This window comes from Sciurus vulgaris (assembly GCF_902686455.1).
Source record: "Sciurus vulgaris genome assembly, chromosome: 6".
NCBI classification, from domain to species: domain Eukaryota; kingdom Metazoa; phylum Chordata; class Mammalia; order Rodentia; family Sciuridae; genus Sciurus; species Sciurus vulgaris.
Genome location: NC_136466.1, coordinates 16,188,010 through 16,210,648, shown reverse-complemented (window position 1 = coordinate 16,210,648; position 22,639 = coordinate 16,188,010).

Sequence of the window (22,639 nt, the reverse complement as noted above, 5' to 3'; positions counted from 1 at the left end):
TGTCAATCTCATTCCACCATCTTTCCCACTCCCCTGCCCCTTTCCCTCCACTCAATCCCCTCTGCGCAATTCAAAGTTTCTCCATTTTTTCCTTATGATTTTGTATTTTTTTCATTTTCTGAAACTTGGGGTCTGACATATGGTCAATCCTGGAGAAAATTCCATGTACTGATGAGAAAAATATGAATTCCATAGATACTAGATGAAACATTCTAAATGTCCATTAGGTCCATTGGTCTATAGTATAGTTAAAATCCTATGAGTCTTTGTTGATATTTTTTTGTTTGTATGATCTATCTATTGATGAATGTGAGGTTTTGAAACCCCCTACTATTATTATGGTAGAATCTAGTTCTCCTTTAAGATCCAATATTGGGTGCTTTACATAACTGGTTGCTCAAGCTTTGAGTGATTATATATTTATAGTTATTTTCTCTTATTGATTTGATGCTTTTTCATTATATAGTGACTTTCTTTGTTTCTTTTTACAGTTTTGACTTAAAGCCTATTTTATCTGCTGTAATTATAGCTATTCCTGTTCATTTTCATTTCTATTTTCCTGGCTTACATTTCCATTCCTTCATTTTTAGACTACGTGTGTCTTTAATGGTGAAGTAAGTTTCTTGTAGGCAGCTTATCGTTGGATCTTGTTTTTGCAACCATTCAGCCAGTCTAAATCTTCTAACTGGGAAATTTACTCAAGGTTAATATGAGTAAAATCATAGTCCTATCATTTTGTTAATTTTTCTCCTGATTATTTTATATATCCTGTGTTGCTTCTGTCTGCTTGTTCATCTCTATGATTTGGTGCTTTCTAGAATAATAAATTTGATTCTCTTCTTTTTCCCTTTGGTGTATCTGCTGTACTAGTGCATTTTGCATTTTAATGTGCTTTCATGGTAGTGATTATTTTCCTGTATTTTCTAATAGGTACTCCCTTAAACATTTTGAAAAAGTTTTTTATTAGTGCATTATAGTTAAATGTAACAGTGAATTTACTTTGTCATAATCATACATGCATGGAATTTAATTTGCTCTATTTCAGTCCCCAGTGCCTTCTCCATTCCCTCCATTCCCTTTGGTATACTCTACTGCTCTTCCTTCCATTTATGTATTTTAAAATCAGTGCTCTATAGGTATATAGGTGGAATTCACTGTGTTTTATTTGTACATGTACATAGTATAATATTTTGTCAAATTCATCCTGCATTTCCTCCCCTTTCTTATGCCTCCTCCCTCCCTCTCAATCTTCTCCTAGTCCACTGGTCTTCCTTTATCTTTGTTATCTGACCCTGCCACTATTTTTTCCTTACTTTGCTCTAGCTTCCACATAAAAGAAAAGGTATTCAACCCTTGATTTTTTGAATCCGGCTTATTTCACTTAGCATGATATTCTCTAGTTCCATTAATTTACTGGTAAATACCATAATTTTATTCTTCTTTATGACTTGGTAAAACTCCATCGTGTACACATACCACATTTTCTTTATCCATTCATCTGTTGATGAGATTCAGAACTGGTTTAATAATTTGGCTATTGTGAATTGTGCTGCTATAAATTTTGATGAGGTTGTATCACTAGTATGCTGATTTTAGTTCTATGGATAAATATGGAGAAGTGGGATAGCTGGGTGGTGTGGTGGTTCTATTCCTATTTTCTTTCTTTCTTTCTTTCTTTCTTTTTTTTTTTTTTTCTTTTTTGTTCCTTGAGGAATTGTTAGAATTTCCTTAAGAATTTTTTTATAGAGTTAGTATGGTAGTAATGGATTCCCTCAGTTTTGGTTTGTCTTGGAAAAACTTCATTCTTCATTTCTGAAGGATAACTTTTGCCACTCTAGTATTCTTGAAAGATCATTTTCATTTTTCTTTCAGAACATTGACTATGCCTTTTTCTTGTGGCCTAACATTTCTGCTGAGAATTCTATTATCAGTGTAATGAGGATTCCCTTACATCCTGACATGTGACTGGACACTGTTGTGGTTGTTTTCTCTGTTAGAATTCTCTCTTAGCCAGCTGTGGTGGGGCACACTTATAGTCCCAGTTACTTAGGAAGCTGTGGTGGGAGGATCTGTCTCTTTCAAGTTACGGTGTTTCTTGGGAGGCATTATTTTACCTGTTTCCTCATGATTCTTTTGTCCCTACATTGATATTTGCTCATCTAATGGGTAAGTTGCTCCTATAAATTTTATAAGATGGTTTTTATAGTAAAATATTTGGTACTCGCAGTGTGTAATAGGGAACTGACTGAGTAGGCTACGTTGGTTTTGCCAGCTGGGCACAGTAGCCGTGAGTCTTGGTAGCTTCTTTGGTTGTGTCCCACATCAGTGGTGCCTGCCGTTGCCTCAGTGGTCTAGACTGCAGGGGTTTGTGGGATTGCCCGCCAGCTAGGGCCCAGTTCTCTTAGGTGGGACGGGTTCACTTGAGGTTCTGAATGCAACATACCTGATCACAGGTGTGGGCTCCTGTTACTTTCCATTGATTAGGTTGTGGTTTACCACTCTGGTGGCCTTGTGAAGGCAAGGCATGACTGTTTTAATAGTGAAGGCAGGGAAACTATCAGTTTTTGAGAGAAGCATGGTGTTAGGATACTCCAAGAGGTTCTAGTGTATGGTGTTGGGGCAGGATGTTGTGTCTAAGGACTGTAGGGAGCTGAACCATATCAATGGTCATGGATGGGCACCTGTCAGTATCTTATCTGAGAACAATGCTGTTGTCTTAATAGGGCCTTAGGGGGCTTCCCTGCTCAGGATGAGTTGTGTAGTAGCTTGTCAGGGACCAGATGAGTAGGCATGTTGGGAGGATGCCCATTAATTTCTAGGGCACCCTAAGAGGCCTCACCATGCAGAGCAGGATGATTGTCTACTTCTTAGGTTTATGGGCAGGTGGGTAGTACAACCTGGCTGTTTCTTGGGGCCTCTGTGGGTCAAATTTCTTAGGATAAGCTGTCATCTGCTTTTTCGGGCTGCTAGAGGATAGGGAATGCTGTTCAGCTGCTTGCTGGAGCTGAATGTGGTCCAGGGCTACGTGACTTTGTCCAGGAGGCCTCTGCAGACAAAGCTGATCAGGTCAGGCTGCTTGGCTGCTTCTGTGGACAGAGTATGAGAGCAGCATCTACATCCTAGGTCCCTGGGGCTGCCATTCTGCTTTTGTGGATTATGGGTACTTATGTAGAGCTTCCCAGCTGTTTCCTGGGGCAGTAGGAGAGTAGGCAGTAATGTCTAGCTGTTTCACAAGGCCAAGGGAGGGTAGATGCACTCACCCAGCTTGCCTGAAGGGCTTCGTTGGCAGAGTTGCCCAGAGCAGTGGACCAGCTGCTTCACAGGACCCCAGGTGGGCAGCCTATCAACGTGGCCCTGAGCAGTGGGAGTCTGGGGAAAAAAGGGCTCGATGTGGTTTAGTCTTCCCAAACTGGACTCAGGGCCTCTGTTGGCTATGCCCTTTCTAGCAGCAAATACTTCCAGAATCTCTAGCTTCGGTGGGTTCTGCTAACAGCCTCCTTTGCACCTTCTCTCTGTCAATTTCTCTGGGTCCAGGGCTGTTCTTGAGAGAGACAGGATGATAGATGCAGTGTGTGTAGTTCCTTTCTTTATGAGGCATTGTGTGTAACTGTGCTCTGTAACATTGCTGCCATATCCCCCTTCACTCCATCACTGCTTCAAATACTCCAGTCCTTTTTTTTCTGTGAGTCTCTTGTGTAGGGAAGCAGGCAAGGCATCTCTAGTCAGCCTCTGACTGACATTCCCAGAATTTTACCACTAATTTTTAAAGAATCAAAATAACCAGTGTTTCAAATATAACGTACTTTAAATTGTTGTTTTTTGTTGGTCTCTTTTCTAAACTCAGAGAATTTAGGTTGTGAAAATCTACTTAAATTCTTCTTCTGTATGATTACATGAATGGTATGAATCTACATCGTATACAACCATAGAAACGAAATGGTGCACCCCATTTGTGTACAGTGAATCAAAATGCAGTCTGTAAAAAATAAATAATAATAAAAAATTCTTCTTTCAAGCAAATAACAAAAATATGACTGGAATATTCTTAGTGTTTAATGCCTTTGAGAAAGTATATGTAGACAAAGTTTTAATTGCTATTATTTTAGCTAACATATATTAGGTGCTATAATGTAATTTATGTGAACCTATTAGTTTAAAATGACATTATGGAAGGCGAGTAGTCCACTAGCTAAGACATAGTTATGGAAGGAAATTATGCAAACTCTTAAAATAAAATATTATCTTAATGTGTTTTTTTTTGTTGTTGTTGTTTAAGTATGCATTTTAGAGGTCCTTCCTGAAATGTTTATTCAGTCCTATTAAAGAAAATCTTTATCTTAGGTTTTGTCTCCCTCCTGAGGGCATGTACCCTTACTCTCTTCCATAATCCATGAAGTGAAAATGAAATATGCTTGATTCCAAATATTGCTAAAATGGGTATGACAAAGCATTTTGTGACCAGTTTTACCATATTTATTCATTTATAGTGAATGAATCATTTCAGTCTCTAGAGGGTAAGAGAAATGATCATGTGGTATGAAAATGCCAGGACTTCTTATTTTTCTAATGTGAGAGACAGGCAGTTGCAAGTTATCGATTCCATTTTCTCTGGGTGAGGCTGTGTTCTCGGAGCCTGGTTCATCTGACCCCACAGATGAGACATGCATATGTTCTATACCCTGATTTTCAACATCCATTCTATCCCCATCCTCATAGATACTGAGCCTGTAATAGGTAGGAGAAATCAGACAATGGATGAAAAGAAAGAGGGATTCTCTTCTTTGGAGATCACACACCGCAGCTGTCACTTGTCATCTTTGAGGGCACATGGGAAGCCTGCCTAGAATGAAGTCCCCGTCCACAGAGAGCGAGCTAAGAAAGACATCCCAAAAGGCACTGCGTGAGTCAGTCAGTCTTTCCTGTATGAAGGCAGCCACATTTACTCATGGGCTTTCCAGATATTAACCAAATAATATCTTTTTTGTTGCTTTTTCTTTTTTCACTAAAACTTGTTTGAATGGGTTCTTATCATTTAAAATAAAGCTCAGATATTAACAGTACTCAGCTCATCAAGGGAACATTTTAGAAAAAAAATTAAATATCTTAAAGAAAAGCCATTCTGTATCCCTTTACAGTGATCAGAGAGATAAGATGCTAAAACATTTATTGTGTTTTAGTCAAGTATCTGGAGATCAGTCCTTGGAGAACTTGGCTTGCAAATGTTCTAGACAGTGCATGGTGAAGATAACTGTTCTTAATGGAATAAGGTGGGTATTTTTTTCCTCAATTAAAAAAAAGCATTATATATTTTACGTCCTTCAAATGCAGTCAGTTTCACTTATTACCATGAAGAACATCCTTGTGTGATTTCATGTGTGTAGGTCTATAGGGTCTCTCTTTAAGTGCTTTATTTAAGGTTTTGTTTGGGTGCTAAATTACGTTACACAATTCTATAATAAGATCTAGCTGAAATGTTTGTGATTAAATATCTTTGGATACAGAACAGAAAAAATAATATTATTAGAAGCTTTGTTTGCAAGTTCCAGGGTTACTTCAGGGATCCCATGTATTGTTTAGAATCCATTGAATAAAAAAGGAAAATGGAACTATTTTAAAGGATTTGTTGGATTTAACCTGTTTTATCAAGTATATCAGATGTATTCTTAGGGTGGCTTTGAAAAAAAAGCTAAGCCTTGCAAAATGAGTCCTTTGAAAAGATTTGGGATTTTCTAAATGTGTATACTTAATGTGACTACAAAAAATATGCTAGACAATGTGGTTAACAAAGGCCATTTATTCAGTAGGCTCCTGCAATACTTCTATGCCCTCATAACAGGAGTTATTTTCATAAGGCACACTAGGGACACAGTCTTTCTCATTTTAAGTTTTACATTTAGAGGCTTAATATCAGTATATAGCATATGCTTAGGGTATTTTTACTATTTTCCTAAAGTAACTATTGGATTTCTAATCTCCCAGCTATGCCGAGTCTTAGAAGTTATAATTCTCCAGTCCATGGAAAACTTGCCAAATTATATTAACATTAGATGAAGGGGACCCCTGTTTTATTTTGCAACATTTGATGGTAGCAAGTTCTAAGGACCATGTGTCACATGAAGTGAATGACAGTAGGGTGGTATCTGGATGCAGAAGCACAAATATGAATAATGGAACTGAAGAATCTATAATAAGTTACTGCAGGTGGTGACTCCAGAGGAAGACAGTTCTGTGTAAAAACAGCACCAATTAATGACAGATGAAATAAAAGTAGAGGAAAAAAATTCCTTTGGCACATCTAACAACCTAAATCACCAGGGCTATAAAAATCTTGAGTATTTTAATATGCATTATGAATTTTAATTTTTTTCTAGTACCCTTAAAATGTCTTAAACTAACTTTTTCTAGAATAAAGAGTTTACATGCTAGGAAAAGTATTCTTCCATACTTTGAAGGTTAATTCATTTTGGTCCAAGGTCTTATCAATGGGCAACATTCAGTGCCATGGAGTGTGAGGGAAAGATAAGATTGGATTCCATGGTGTTAAATAAGCAGTGTGGAAGAAGAAAGCATGAGGAGTGATCAGAATTGCCTATCTGATAAAAATATAGTCATAATATGTTTTCCCTGGGTAATAGTTTTAGCTGTGAAAGCGTACTAGGTTATAATATCCAATAAATATGGTGACTGCAACCCATTGAGGGTCTCTTTGGCATCATTTATCCTTCAGAACTGAACCCAATCTGAACAAACTGCAGGACACAGGGGCTGGTAAATTATGAATCTCTGGTGATAGGAACCCATCACCAGAGATAGGAATCTCTGGTGATAGCAAGCCTCAGTATGTAGTTGAGGATCCTGGATTACTGTCTGATCAGTTATTTATATTGCATTAAGAATTCAGATGAGTAAACTAATATGCTAGTCACCTACTCAGTTTAAAAATAGTTTCACATACAAATTCCTTAGATTTAATTTTACAGAAATTGCAGAGTTATGGATAAGTGTCTACCAGAATGAACAGCTAAGTTATGTCTCCCAACAATTGCAACTTTCTGAAAACACCCTACTCTTGCTCTCTCTCCACATCAGGAAACTGTTACATTTAAAAGTTTTTTTCTCAAGATAAAATAAAACAAAAAAACAATAGCCACCACCATTGCACCTCATATGAACCTTGGTCTGCATGGGACAAATAATTTCTGCTCACATTCCATTAATGAAAACTTATCACAGGTCCCTAATACCACAGTGGGAGGGACTGGGAAATGGAGTCAGTCTTTCCAAGTAAACTGGGTGACAGGTCTGGTCAGATTCTGCAGCACTATGTCTGCAGTACTAGTCTCTGAGAAAATACTCCCAGGATCCTGCTACATGGAGAGTCTTAGAGATATTTTTATTCTCTCCAATTCAGAAAGAACTCTGTTTTTAAGAAATTGAGTGTTTATTGAAGCTCATTAAATTGGCTAGTAATTTCACTAGGAAGTTGTAGTTTGGTTGATTTTGTTGACACTTATTGAGTTGGGTTAGTTAACACAGCCTCAAACTAGGCATCCTTGTAAACCTCATTCCACACATATTCTTATCTTAGTAAACTTCACAGACTATTTAAAATAGAAGGCAAATATTTCTGAGCAATCATGAGCCTCCCTTTACACTTCAACATAAGCAATGAATATGCTCTCTAAGGATTCTGTGATTCTTTAGTAAGTGTTCCTTAGAGGGATGTTATAGAAAATTCACCCCTTGTCTCACATGGAAATCCTCCTAAGAGTAAATTTCGGTCATCTCCTTTTCACAGCAGACACTAAAATTGTTTCTCTGTCTCTTTATTCTCTTAACTGCCTTTGTTGTTTCCATTGTTATTTCCTTTCTTTCTGCCTTTTCCCCCAAAATACTCAAGCACTGTTCTTCTGACAGGAGAACCACCCACACCTTTCTTCTTTATCATTAAATAACATTTAATTGACTAATTTTACAGCTATTTGACAAGATATTACAGGAAAAGTGTGTTGTATCTTCGCTGAAATAAATTGCTTTTGCAAGTAAAATTTCACCAAGCAAGGTGTTAAATGTAGTACGCACACCACACTCTAAGTGTAAATTTTGTTTCATCTCTTTCCTTGTGACACCATCTTGCAAAAGATGTTGGCAAATATTTTTTTACGAAGAATTCCACCACTCCCCAAGGACACTCTTATTTTAGCCTGTATCACTTCTTTATGCAATTGACCTTTCAATAATGCCTATTATACAGGGTATTTTTTTCCCCAAATGAATTTCATTAAAAAAAAAAAGTCTATTTAGTTATATACTGTGTTTACGTGGACTTGTTCACTAAAAGATTTGTCTAAGTAATGTAATTTCATTTTTGTACAATATTTTAGATTACTGCCTACAGTTTATAGTTGGAAAATAATAGATTAATTCTTCAATATTTAAAATATCTTTCTTTCACTGATGATTTATAACTGATTTCAAAAATGTGTTCAGTTGTTTTTTGTTCCTCTTCTAGTTTTACATAGGTTTATGAGGTTTTATCAGAACTAGCATAGCATGTATTTATACACTGACTTTTTAAAAATTAACAGTGATTTGAATGTGTATCTTACCCCATTCCTCTTGAGTTTAGGGGGTCTCTTTCATAATCAATGATATGCACATAATAAGAATGTTTCTATTACATCCTTCAGTCTGAATAGTAGGAAATAAGTGAAATAATCTAAGAGGAGGAAGAGGACATACCAAGGGCTGATATTAATATTTAAGCTTTTGTATTCCTGAATTAGACAAGTGGAACACAGACTAGTGAAAAATGTGCTGTGATTTGACCAAGGATAGAAACAACCAATGACACTATGACATATTTCTACCTGTGCTTAAATAAAAGCTGCCTATGTTAGTTGCTTTATCTTCAGTCTCCTTACATATTGTATTCACAAATTTAGCAGGGGCACAGTGGGATTGAGTCTGGCTAACTTCAGCTCCAGAAAGGGAATGGGTAGTGGGTATTTCACTGCATAATGATCTCTAGCATGAAAATCTGGGTTAGAAGGATATTAGAGTAAAACAGACATTATTAGCTTGTGTACATATGTGACTGCATGACCAATGCAATCCTACAATATATACAATCAAATGAGAAATTATACTCCATTTATGTATAATCTACCAAAATGTATAAATTTATTCTACTGTCATGTACAACTAACTTGAACAAATTTTTAAAAAATCACAAAAACACACACTTATATAACATTTAAAATGTATATTATCATTATTTTAAATCAATGTTAATTACGAGCATTAGCATTCAGAATGAAAGTCTTTGGAACTATTTTATAACTTAGACTAGCAATGTCCAGTTTTTTTATTTTTTTATTTTAATACTCTGCTATTTTTATGATATCACCTTCCTTTCTTGACTTTCTGTGACCATAAAACATATATAGCCATCAAGGGAGGGTGAAATAGAAAGTCCTTTATGTCCTTTTAATTCACCAGTCCTAAAGTAAACATCTTGAAAACATCTTTTTCCCAGTGAGGGATTAATTCCAGCAATCAAAACCCACCAGTGAATGTGTCAAACACAATCAAGCCCAGTATTTGTGTTATTACTGCATCAATATGATACCTTTGTTGTCTAGAAAACTTAAACCATCACTGGGATTATCAATACCTGCATTTTTGCTTTATTTAAGAAATTGATTACTTTAACATTGCAGAATGGAAAAATAAACTTCTTGTGGATCAATCGAACATGACTTTATCCTCTGTGCTCTCTTTCCCCCTGATAAATGCTCTTGATAAATGTTACTTTTGACTGCTTGCCTAGCTAACAGATTCTACATATGAGGTTTGAGCAGCTGTTGCTGACACACTGTTCCCTCCTAAATATCCTGTTTCCTTTTCAGCTCAGCAACAGCCTGGGTACCAATCATGTGTCAAAGACATAAAATTATTTTGATAGAATTATTAAGGAATACTAGCCAGTGTGTGATATAAGGTTCTCTGAATCATGCTCATACTTTGAAACAGGACAGAATTCTTGATGGAAATAGTTATTAAAGCCAGGGGAACTGAGCAATGAGTATTCCCCTTGATAATTCATATCACCTGAAAGGCAATGGTAAGAAGTTACAGTTCTAGAGTTCAAAAATATTAAGACATTGATTCTTTACTGTGGTATGATGTGAACTTACTGTGCTTCTTAGTTCTAACTTTTGTACATAAATATAAAATGTGGAATGTGTATATAAATATATCAGTGATAAAAAGCAACATGTTTGTTTTAATAACTTTTGGTCTTCCTAATATTATATCTGTCTTTTCTCCATAAAACTCTGAATCTTATCAGATCCAAGACTATAAGACAAGTGGTCTTATATTATTTGAATCAATGAATGAACGAAAAAGTAAATGATTATGGAAAATCACAGCAGACATCCCAAGGACAAGAGTCAGTATAATTCCTTGACTCTTCTAAGAGTTTGAAAGCAATTTTTAATAAATTAAAGTTAAATATTTCTAAACAGTGACAATGCTGTAATAAGGCAAAGGGTCTGTGTCAAGTAAGTGGCACAGATGATTAAAAAATAAAAGTTATATCACTAGGGATTGGGCCATCTGAGCAAGATTTCCATAGAACATAGAACTTGAACTTGGTCATTCTAAAGATGTCATTTGAATGTGTACTATGCATTTTAATATATAATTTATATGCATTATATATATATTTATGCATCATTTTCTTTAATCCTCAAATGCCCAAGAGTATTGTGATTACTCAGTTAACCTATAGGGAAACTGAGACTTAGAGAAGTTAACCACTTGAACACAACTAGGAAATAGCCAAGACTAGGGTCAAAATCAGGTAGACGGCTGAATCCTTCATTCCTTTTTACTACCCTATGTGCTCTTCCTAACTTGATATCAAAGAAAAGTAAAATATATAGGTGAAAGGGAGGGAGACATTATTAAAGATAATGGCAATTGAACTGGCAACTTCAAGTGATTTAGGAAAAAGGTGATAAGCCTGATATTCTTTAATAACACTTGAAAGTATTAAAATAAAATGATGATAATGAGCACACTGTCTCTTTTGAGTCCTTTCCTTGTGCCATACCCCATGCTATGTCCACATTCCCAGCCCTATTTTGTATTTTATTTAGAGACAGGGTCTCAACGAATTGCTTAGTGCTCGGCTTTTGCTGAGGCTGGCTTTGAACTCACGATCCTCTTGTCTCAGTCTCCTGAGCTGTTGGGATGACAGGCATGTGCCACCACGCCGGCCCACACTGATGCCTTTCTTCAGCAATTCAATCTGCTTAACAACTTGAGCTACAGCAGGGATCGAGAGCCCAGGACAAAACACAGGGACTCTTATTTCATCCTAAGTGGTTTTTAAGTAGGGAAATGGATATAAGAAAAGTGATACTTTATGTCAGTAACTTATATATGTTTTTGGTGACTGTTTTTGGCTGCATTTTATAAAAACAATACTTTGGCAAGATTAATCTTAATTGGGGAATTATGGATTTTTCCGTAAATGAAAACAAGTGTGTGCATGTCGGAACCAGCAGCCAGGCTCTGAGAATTTAGAAGAGAACAGAAGTGTCGAGATGATAAAGGCTTGGAAAACCCTGGCAAAGCTGGGAATGCGGATTGGATAGAATATATATGTCAAAGGGGAGATTAGGAAAAAGTAGGAAATGGAATGCATCTTGAGCACAGAACATAAGCAAAATCTGTCTGTAGTTTCAAGTTGGAAGAAGAAAACAGAATTCAAAGGTACGACTGGCTACCGTGCCACTAAGTGTTTTTTCTCCTTACCAACTCTCCATTTGTTCCATGTGACTTGCATGGGGGGCTCCGTGGAAGCTCTCCAGTTTCTCAAAGGAGTTTCCCTTGCTTCCGACCTGATGCAGGACGCGTGCACACCTGGGCTCTCAGAGAGGTCGCTGTTTGTAACAATTATCTCATCTTCACAAAATCAGTGAAAGAGGGTGAGTGGAGGCGGGTTTCCTCTGGCTCTCGGGGTGCATTGTAACACCAGAGCAGCTGGCATGGGAGAACGGAGCTGCATTATTCTAATATGGTTAACTTATTCTAATGAGCTGCATTCTCTAAAATCAGACTTGCTGATGTTGGCAGGAAATAAATTTAACTCCCCCGCACAAATAGATGCAAAGCTGAATTCTTAGATACATTTCATTTTCCACAAGGTAATCAAGATTCATAAAACTCTGATTTTGGATCAGGGCACCAGGGAGTCAATGTCCTTGAGGGAAACACAATCTTCTAATGAGAATTGTATTTCAATGGGGTTAATCTCACAGGATCTGATAAATGGACACAGTGGAATTGAATCTTATTTTATTTGGCTTCATGGTTCTTTTCTGCCATACATTTCATTCAATACCAAGGTAATGAAATATGTAAAATCTGCACTGTTTGCTTCAGGATCAGAAAACAATGCTAGTTCCCTGAGTCAAAAAGATTAGGAGATGAAGTTGATAGCACATTAGTTTCTAAGGTAATCAATGTCTCTAATATTATGCTGATTTCTTAAATTTCCTCTTAATGTCCAAAAATCTAATTAAACCCTCCCTTCTCTCCACCTTCCTCAGAAGGCATTAATTTCATGGCAGGAGGTGATAAGTCAAGTCTGTCCTTATTTTTCCCACCTGCCCTCCAGTCCCCAATGCATTATCATCAATAACTTGGTAGATAGCAACCTATGAAAAAGCATGTTGGCAGCAGACAGAGGGCTAGGAATTGTGATCACATATAATTTTTTAACTTGCTTATTTTAAAAACATGACATACTTTGAACTGTTCTGAGGTAACTCCTAAAAAGCCAAGAGTGCATGTCTGGGGAAAGAAGCACTCAGAACTCCCAGGACCAATTTCATATTGAACCGAAAGCCAAGATTGATGGCATTATGCAAGTCTGATACTTGGAATCAAGGGAAGACAAGTTTGCATCACAAAAATAAAAATAATTAATGGCACACTTAAAAATTTCCCACTCCATATGGCAAAGAAAATCTGTTGAAGGAGTCAACGCACTATCACGGATTTCATGGGTGTCTCAACCGGGATACTTGAAGGACACTAGCTTCTTATAACTTTGAAATCACTGGTGCCTGTGTCTGTGCTCAGGGAACCATAAGATAGAGGAGAGGACTTTCTTGGGAGGGAGAAGAGGTGGTAGTAGTTTGACAGGCCTGGAGGAAAGTGAATTATAAAAAGTGGAATAGATCAATTAAATACTTGTTGATGGTAAATGTAATTTTTAAAGTTTTACTAAAGTATTAATGTGATGAGATGGCAGTGTTTGTGTTTGGTGAGGATTTTATTGTCTACTCTTAGAAGACAGAAGTCCACACTCAAAGGGAGACATGCTCCCAAGAACTTAGAATAGAATGCAGATTCCATTCTATGACTGTTGATCTCCATGTGAGTGATTCTCACCTGATGCATGGTACAACCCAGCAATTCTGACTGAATTGGTTTTCAATGCATCCTGTAGGCAGAGCCAGTTTTAAGCATTCCCCAGGTGATTCAAATATGCAACAAGAATTGAGAAACAATGACTTCTATGATAACGTTCTTCATTTTCCCTAATTTCATAATATCTGTCATTGTTACTATCCCACACCCACCAAATCCCACCTGCCATTAATGTATACTCTATAAAATTAAACAAAGTTCAGCTCCACCTGAGATCTTGTATTTTTTTTTTTTAATATTCTAATGTTCACTACTCCTTTTCACCATTACCATTTCTTATAGATAGATGGCTGTGTGACTGACTCATTTAAATGTCACCTCCAACAGGTCATTTTTTTTAACCTGTATCAAATCTAAGAATTTTCCCATCTGCATTATTTTTCATGTCTTCAAAATTTGCTTGGGATTAATCTTTATTGGAATTCTCCCTCCATTGTACATTTCTTGTTTTAATGACTGACAACCATCACTACAAACTTGCAACATTGTCTCTCTCATGATATTTAATGAAATAACCTGTATACTTAAAACCATGCTTGGTACAAAGGAGGATTTGCTAAATATTTGTGGAATAAATGAATGAGAGAGTATATGAAATATCAAGTGAAAAAGCAATGCATAGGAAAATTTTTCTTGTGCATGAATTATTATTGTTCATAGATATCAGTGTTTGCCTTATAATATAGAATACATGTAATCTCCTTTCTATTTAATGGTATTTTTCTCCCTCTGTCTTTAAGTTTCTCAAAGCAGTAAGTGAAAAAGACTTTGGATCAAAGAATATGCAGCACATGTGCCAATGACCAAAACAATTTTCTATCAGAAAATTCAATCACGGCTTCTTTAATCAGGACATAAATCTTTCAGACACACATCACAGACTGTATCACATCAGACCATATCTGCCATTTTTTTTTCTTTCCCCCCATCCATTTTGCAATTACAACCTATCAGTGGAAGAGGAACAGCACTGAACTAGCAGAGAGAAAGCAATACCCTGAAAAAGCAGTTTTAAACATGATGAACTTGGTACTTTTAGTTTATCTCAGTCTGCAATTTCAACTCTCATGGGATACAATGAAATGGAATCAGGCAATGCCGATCAATAATCTGAAACTCCATTGTAAAGGGGATAGTATAAAATAAACATTAAGAACTAGAATTGTCTTCACTCCTCTTTCAACTAGCAATGCCCTCATTTCTCCAAAACCTGTGGAATTTTAAGAATGGTGGTGAGAACTATTTACCTATAAACCATATTGCATGCATTCTCTGTTTGTCCAAGTCAAGGAGAACATTCCCCAAGAGTTTATCTTCATCAAACTTTTCAGCAACTTCACATACTTGTCTTAGAGAGTGGTCATTTGGGAGTTGGCTGTATTTGGAAAGCAACATATTCAAAATGATGAAAACGCATAAAGGGAAGTCTTTTTAGATGACATCTTCTTGAATAAATAAGTAAAATTACATTATTTAGGAAGATGTTAATGAAAATATCTACATTTCATTTTGTATTATTTTTTGAAACTTAAAGATTTTAGGATATGTAAAAATCATGAAAGTTTGCATAGAAAGTAAAAGGAGATAAAAATAGATTTATATCTATATTAAGAATAATGTGAAAAGAATGGTAATAGAGAAACTGTTTGATTTGGATATTTATTGAAGGAAATATGTTAAGAGGTTGTTTCTTGTTTAGACATCTTAAGTCTTCCACATGCTTTTAGTGAGGAATTAAATGAGTCAACCTGTAAATGCTTATGATATTCTGGCATAGGGTAGGCAATAAATGTTAGTTTATGCTCCTCTTCCATTGTTCAAGTAAGTTCACGCAGCCAGAATTTTTTTATAATATGAATCATTTCTTACATGAAATACTTTCATGGATTAATTTATGTCTCAGAAAACATAATTATATTTAGTGGTGACCTAATATACCCTAAAATAGTGTAAAAATTAGAATTGTTTTGCTATGTAATACTGTATTATATGGATCTATAACTCTTACAGATTTTATATCACATGTCCGTTACTTCCCTTGGTAACTTATTGTCTGTGCTATTTAATAGACACAAAAATCCTATGTGGTTGCTCAGGGTCCTGTATCTGGAAAATAATACTGGATTCAAACCTAGCAGTTAATGGAAGAGCTCTTATTCTTTGCCTTCTATATATTTCTTCCATATCAACTGTGACTTAGTAGAGAATATATATTTAATTTAATTTATAAAGATGATTAGAAATTTATAATTTATAAAGTTATAGTGAAAAACCAAAACTAAGAGGAAAGTCATGCCATATTCTGGTCAGGGAGATCATGCCCCTGATACGTGGTCTCCAATCTCTGACAGGGACTGCACATGTATCTCTTCCTAGCTGTTAGCAGTGTTGTTACAGGAAAATACTAATTCTGATTATATTTTATATTTGGCATTGTATTTAATCAACAATTTTTGAGGAATTTTCTCTTAAAGAGGAGATGGAGATTTTGGAAAAATATCTGGGCAGAAGGCAAACACTTTAAATGTATTGAGACATTGAAATCAAATTCTCAGGAAAACCAACAAGAAGACAGGGAGTGACAAATGCAGGAAATTCCAAGAAATAAAGGCCGATCAAATACAAAATATGTTCCCCTTCCAGGAGTGAATCTTTCTAACTTCTCCATAGAAGATAACTACAGGGAACCAAAAATATCTAGAAGGTAAGTAAGGATTAACTCATGGTAAAACCAAGTCATTATTATGGTAAGTAATTTACATACTGAAAAAGATCTGTACGATTGAGACAAAGATAATTACACAACCTAAAGATGAAGCCTTGAGTTTTGGTTCTTGTCATCATTGTTGAAAAGAGAGTAGATGAAGCAAGAAGGACAATTAGAACATGGAAGCATTGCATTCTGGGTGGTGGGAGAATATCACGTATTCCATAGGATTGTTACTCCCACAGGATTATATCCACATATAAACCTAGTTGGGTTGTCTTCAAAATTATCAGTAAATCTGAAAGAGATGCATTCGCCAATTATTCCCAATCAATATAACAAAAGAATATGTTTTAGAATAGAGTAAGCCAACAATCACACTTTGCTTTTCTTCTGGACACTACAATCATCTCTTATTTTTCATAACAATCTGTACTCCTTTGTCAGCCTCCAATAAATATCTTTTATTTTGGTATTGATTAAGAAACAATTAGGACAGGTTAAAATCATGATATTTGAAACCTCGCAGTTACCTAAGAAATCATCAGGACTCAATTCCACTCTAAGTCCTCAGGAAGAAATTGAGTCTCAGGCAGGCTGTGGCCCACTGAAGGTCATGAAGTCAGATTTTTACCAGTTTTTCTGTCAGTATCAGGCCATTTCTTATATTAGAAGTGAATTTGCCATTCAGTTAGCCAGGGTTATTTCTCTCACGTGCTCTCTTTCCCTCTCTCTCTTTAAAAATTGTAGGAAATAGATAGACATTGAAATAAAAAGAATATGATTTCTCTAGTACTTTGTATTACCTTTGTGTGTATGCATATCCAGAGAATTCTTTGTCTGTTAAATGTATCTTGAATTATACTCAAGTTCAAATAATTTAGACACAAACTATAATTCAGACCTAATTATTAATTAGGTTGTAATAATTACAACCATTGGAATATCAACTTTATTCTATACTTCAGACTGCAGATGGTTTAGTTTTTTTTTGAAGACTGTCCATGTTTTGTCCGTAGATTTCATACTGGTAGTCAGTTAAAGGTTTTCACATGGATTTTAGAGACATTTGATAGTTTCTGCTTACAGGTTGAAATCAGTAAGCCCTAGGCCCTATGTATTTATCTCTTTCTGCTTAACCTTACAATAATGGTGATCCCCGGCAGTATCTGACTGGACCTTTTGACCTGTCTTGAAGTTTTAGTCAATGTTCACTGTGAGCAACGTCACTTGCTCACCTTCTGTCTTTTGCTTCAGCTCAGCACCTGTAAATTCTAAAATCAATGTGCAGGAAAACCATTTTCAAACATAAGTTCTTTTCATTTCAATTATAAAATATCTTAGAAATTTTCACATTGCTCCTCTGTTTGTTTTCTGAATATCCATTCTGTAAGCCAGACATTTAGAAAGGCTTCATTGTGTTTACACGTCCTGCTTATGTTTTTGGAAAGAGACACTTACATATTTGTGTCCATTTGTTATGCACAAAGATATAGAAAATGAATGGTACTTTTTCATTGGGGTTTGGCAATGTTGTATAAATTTAAAACACACAGCATTTTCAACTGCTTAATCCTTTCTTTTCTTTTCCAATGCCCAAAACATAAATGAAACAAAACAAACAGAAAATGCCTTGTTGAGATAATAGCAGGGTGACCTCATTTCCAGCATTACCTTAAGATCCAGCTATGTCATTGTTTCCTCCAAGGGAGCAGACTGGATTTCCTGGCTTTTAAGTTGCTAGTATTTTATTTTATTTTATTTATTTTATTTCATTTCATTTCATTTCGTATATTTTATTTTATTTTATTTATTTTATTTTTTTATTTTATTTTATTGCCTCATTTTGAACTCACCAGGGGAATATACCAATTTCCTGTTCATTTTTTTTTCTTCCTTTCTTTCTTGGACCCCTAATAAAAGTGAGTTGAATATATCTGAACAATGATCCTGATGGCAGAAATAAAATTGGTCAAGACATCTCAAGATTTTTTTATGCCTAGTAAATATTAATAATGAATACATATATTTCTTCTAAGTACATTGTCATTTTTGTTTTGCATAGATTGAGCAACCTGAGTAATATGCATATGATTTTAGCAATCAACACAGAAAATGGTAAGGCAGTTTTTAAAAAAACTTAAACATAGGACTACTATACACCCAGCATCCCTCCTCTTGGCATACATACAATTATTTCCTCATAGAGATACTGGTACTCCCATGATAAAAGTGGTGTCATTCAAAACAGACAAGATAAGGAAACAACCTAAGTGTCCATTGACAGATATATGGATAAAGGAAGGAATGAAATGTATACATTCATATAAAAGTGAAATAGTATAAACCATAAAAAAAGAACATGTAATTGCTATTTACCACATCTGAATAAACTGGTGGACATAGTGCTAACTGATTAAGCACACAACAGAAAGAAAAATTGTGTGACCTGACTTACATATGAGATCTGAAAAAATAAAATCACATATGTGGAGAAAATAAAACTGGTTAATAGTGGGAGGATGGGTAGAAAATGAGAAGTAGGTCAAGAAATGGAAAGTAGCAAATATGTGGATTGAACATATCCAGAAACTTAATGTACATGAGGACTGTAGGTAGTAAAACCACTGAACTTGGGATCCATGCTAAATGAGTAGATTTTAGCTGCTTTTGCCATAATTATGAAACAAAAAAATGACCAACTGTAATATGATGAATATGTACATTTTGTTCATTATAATAGCTCTCGAACATAATGTTGTATATTTTAAGCACTGAAAAATTTAATTTTTAAAAATAATCTCCATAATACAATTTGACCAAATAATTATGGCATCAAATCACAAGCCAAAATTTTCAATATAAAGTTACTGCTCTTACCCCATCCTGTAGAGTAAGTAGATTCATCTGCAGCTTGTTTTCAGTACTGTTGAGCAACCCTTTCATTTATCTACTGCTGGTTCCTCGCTGTGATCAACCTAAGCTACTGCAGACCTTTTTTGATTCTGCTCATGGTTCTTCTGTCCCATTTCCCATGGACTGGGAAGACTAAGTTCATGATAGTCAGCTCTTGTCCTTGTCCCTGGTCAGTGTATTGCTGTTTCCACCCACTCTTTCATACGAGTTCAGGGAAAACTTCTCCCTTTCTTTTTATTTTGGTAGTCAATCCTTCCTCCCTGACCTCAGATTCCATCACGTCCACCTCTGGAGACTTTTGGTTGCCATACTTACCTTTCTGGTTTTGAGCTCCAGTTCTTCCTTTAACTGGATTTTTCCTTCTCAGCTTCCCTGTTCTTCTAATTCCCATTGTCATACCCCTGTTGGTATGTGGATACTCTGTATGACAACTTTCCTCTGAAAACAGTTGACAGTGCCTACTTCTCTTTTCGGTGGTTTGTTTCCTTGTCCAAAATTCTTTGACAAACTACACATAGGCCTTATTTTTGTATCTCATAAGATATCCCCTAGATACCTGATTTATTTTCTGATTCTTAAATCAGCCTGCTCCTATCTGAAATGTCAAATCCTTATTTACTGCAGCACATGTTTATAACTCCACAATCTTTCCAGTGTTTCAAGTTTTTACCATTTCCAAATCAACATGTGCATGATTCCATCACGTGAAATGCTAATTGAGTAATTATACTAGTGAATAGGCAATTTATTTTTTATTTGGTATTAAAGTTACACTTTTAATATGTTACAAACAGGTGAGTCTTGGTTTCTTCTAGTTTTGAACAGGTAAGTTTTCTGTGAGCATAATTATCTAAAAAGAAGATATATTTTTAAATTTACTATTTGGCTACTTTAGATATAATAAAAGTTGTTGGACATAATGAAGTTTCATGTCCTTCTAACCTTATAACCAATGAGTTCTTTTTTTTCTCAGCACTATGTGCTTTGGTCTGAATTTATACAAAGGTTATATTTTATATGGGGAAAAATGGGAAGATTATTCCCTGTTTCATAACTTTATAAATAATCTTTTCATAAGATATATAAGAAAATGTTGGACAGACATTCTGGTAATATATGTGTCATTCATACTTCCTTAAGAAACTACACTAAATCTGAAAAATAAAATTTGAGTAAAAGAAGTTGGACATAAAAGTTTATGAATAAAAATCTTTTACTAATGATTTCTAATAGATTTGCAAACAGTGCTCTGTTTTTCTACAAACTCATTATATTTATTTTATACAAAGAGTATGCTTTAAGTAGAGTGATGTTTGAGTAACACTAAAGCCCTAATGTTTATCACTTTTAATTTCTTTACACTGGAAGCCTCATTCAGATGCCATAATTTCATTCGGAAGGTTTCCAATGAAACAAGAGTACACTTGTTTCCAGTGTTCATGGAACTCAAGTTCTTTGTCAAAGGGTCTGGACAAGGAGATCTTCATCATGGGGGAAAGAGAGTCCTAATACTACCACCTGGTCATCTCTATCTGCTAGGCCCACCCTGTCACTGATGGACCCTGAAAGCTTTGTCACCAGGCATCTCAAAGCATGTTATTCCAAGAAGTTTCACATATATCATAATGAAGAATTAATATTTTCACTGTTATATTCAAAAAATGCATAAATTAATTATGTTGGCATAATGATGCAGAATTCTTTTTTACAAAAAAGAGTCTTTGATGAAGAAAGACTTAAATGCTCAAGTGTAACTTTTATGTGTAATTGATAACTTTTATCAATTACTGCTTAATCTAATCCTTGGCTTCTCTGCAGGTTTGAATGTGGAATACTTTTTTACGCTTTAATCTTTATTTCAGATCGTTATATCTAGAATAACACTTAAATGGAATTTAGGCTTTAAATAGACGTATAAAGACTTTTCATCTCAGTGGGCAAACTGCCCTCATCATCTGCTTTTATCGCTTTTCTCTCTCTTCTCTCTCCTCGAACTGAAACTCAGTCTCCATTCTTTGCAATTCTATTGTATTTCATAATCTGTATCTCAATTCAGGACTAAATGTGGTTCTACACTGATAATAATAATTTCATGGCTTAATCCCATTTCTCAAAAGAACTAATATCTAATTTAGGAAAGAATTTATCGTATACTTCAATATTCTTCAATATTCCCATAAGAATGAGTATATTATTGAGTTTCCATATGCACGTACATACTCAATGCATCAACAATAGACAACTCTGCAAGTCAAAAGCAAGTATATCCTTGTACTCCATGCATGTCGAATGCTCTGCAAATTCCAGTGGCATGGATCACAATATTTTGACCAAGAACAGAACAGAAACCTGGATCCTGTAAAGTAAGACCTTTATTTGACAATAAATGATGATTTCGTTTTCATGTTGACTTTAGGGATCCAAAAGAAAGAAACATATATTGGATTTGTAGAGAAGTACAAACATAAGCTTCCTCCTTGCTTTGAACAGATACAGAGTGCTGTCTTTAACTCTGTATGGGTTGAAGGTTTTGGCATGGTCCTATTGTCTCTCTGTGTACCTGCCCATACTCTGGGGTATGCTGAACCGCTAGAGATTCATTCAGGTCATTGTGGGTAGGGAGGTGGGAACACATCTGTTGAATGAGGCAAAACAGAAGTGGACCAGATGGCAGAAGTAATGAGGGTGAAGAGCAGAAAGGAAAATTCCCCAAAGATGTACCAATGGCATTACTACATCTGCTGAAGGAAAAGAAGCCTAAAAAGGAAGTCAGCATGGTTTCTGAACATCTGAATAAGCTGACTCGGTCAGGGGCTACTCTGCAGGATTACATTTAGAGTTGGCTGGAAGCAGGGAGTAAATGGAACAAGAAGAGAGATATGGACATATTTTTTTTTCTGATTTCTTTAGAAACAACAAATATGTACCAGCAATTAATATGCTTCTGGTTGTAATCATCATGCATTGTACAAAAGGGTAATTTTCTTGAAGAACGTCTAAATGATCCAGCACCACAACCATCAACGATAAAAATCTCTCGCCCTCCCTAAATAAAGTCTTCCATAGTTTTCTTTACTTTTTAAAGGAGAGAAGAAAAAAAAGGCTTATTCTGGCATTGTATAAATGAAATGAAGACATTCAGGTGTACTAAATATATTAAAAGGTTATTGGTTTTGCATCATTTGCTTCCTAGAGAATTGACAGGAAACAAGAACTTTGTTACTTTACATGTAAAAATTAGGTCACTGAAATGAAAAGCATCAGATATCTTTTTTTATACTAAACAATTTATAACATGTTTCAGTTCATGCAAAAAATAAGATCTTTTGATCTTTTTTGTATACATTAAGGAAGTTGCTAGTATTGATGGCCAGTATCATTCTTACAGGACAATAAAATAATTTAAACATATATTTTAATTGCTTATTAAGGTGAGAAGGAAGACAATTCCCATGAAACAGATGAGATAGGGAAGAGGCCAGCCAAAGCAACCCTAAAATTTGG